At 56.7% G+C, this 992-nt stretch overlaps 1 protein-coding gene across 1 annotated transcript in view; it reads left to right on the forward strand.

Moving 5' to 3' along the window:
• The window catches only part of SSBP3 (single stranded DNA binding protein 3), a 166,535-nt gene that overhangs the window by 139,391 nt on the left and 26,152 nt on the right, over positions 1-992 (forward strand). The gene's annotated exons all lie outside the window — the stretch shown is intronic.

Genomic DNA, 992 nt, shown 5'->3' on the forward strand with positions numbered 1-992 from the left:
TGAATTCTTCTGCCCATCTCTCCTGTGGGGAGTCAAGGCCAGCATATAGCCCAGAGCTTCAGGGGTCAGCTAGGGACGAGGGTGGCTTCCCACCAGCTGGAATGGCTAGCCCCAGCATCTCCTCCTGTCACCTAGCCCCGACCCTGCTCCCCTACACACCCTCTCAGGCCTGGGCTGCAGAGGCCAGGGTGAGCCTTGCACCCATCAGGCTTCTCCTCCTGTCCTTGCCATCTTCGGTTGTGTGGCTGTGGCCAAGTCTCCCTATCCCTTGATACTCATTGTCATCACTGATAGAAATAGGAATGAGAAACCAGCTTCCCCGCACCAATTCCAAGTGAAGGTGTGTTAATGAAGTGCTCTGAGCACTCACTCAGTGACGCCCTCTTCTCTTGTCCCCCATGTATTCAGTCTCTGGCACCACCTCACTCTGTCTATTCCCATCTATCTGTCAGAGCCCCCTCCCCTCAGTAGACTGGTTGCCTCATCCTTGCCTGGCCCTAGCCCAGGAAGTGACACGTGGGCACCCTGCAGGGTAGGTCAGTTTCTGCAAGCCCTGGGGCTTCCCCGGTGGCTCAGCGGTAAAGAATCCACCTGCAGTGCAGGAGATGCAGGTTCGATCCCTGGGTTGGGAAGATCCTCTGGAGGAGGACATGGCAACCCACTCCAGTATTCTTGCTTGGAGAATCCCTGTGGACAGAGGAGCCTGGTGGGCTACAGTCTGTGGGATTGCAAAGAGTCAGACATGACTGAGCGACTAAGCACGCACACATACTGCACGCCCTGAGCCTGTCTCAACCAACGTATTTAACATGGCAAACTCCGCTCTAACGGCAGACCATGCCGGCCTACTCCTGCGTGCTTCCACAGAGGAGCTTGATTTCATTTGTCCTGCCTGGAAATCCCCCATGAGTGCGTTTATCAGCTTCTCTCCCTCCCGCCCGCTCTTTTACACCATTGAGCCGGCGACCCAAGCAGCAGCTCGCACCTCCCCG

The sequence above is a fragment of the Bison bison genome, unplaced genomic scaffold, assembly GCF_000754665.1.
Source record: "Bison bison bison isolate TAMUID 2011002044 unplaced genomic scaffold, Bison_UMD1.0 scf7180017864244, whole genome shotgun sequence".
In the NCBI taxonomy this organism is placed as follows: Eukaryota; Metazoa; Chordata; class Mammalia; order Artiodactyla; family Bovidae; genus Bison; species Bison bison.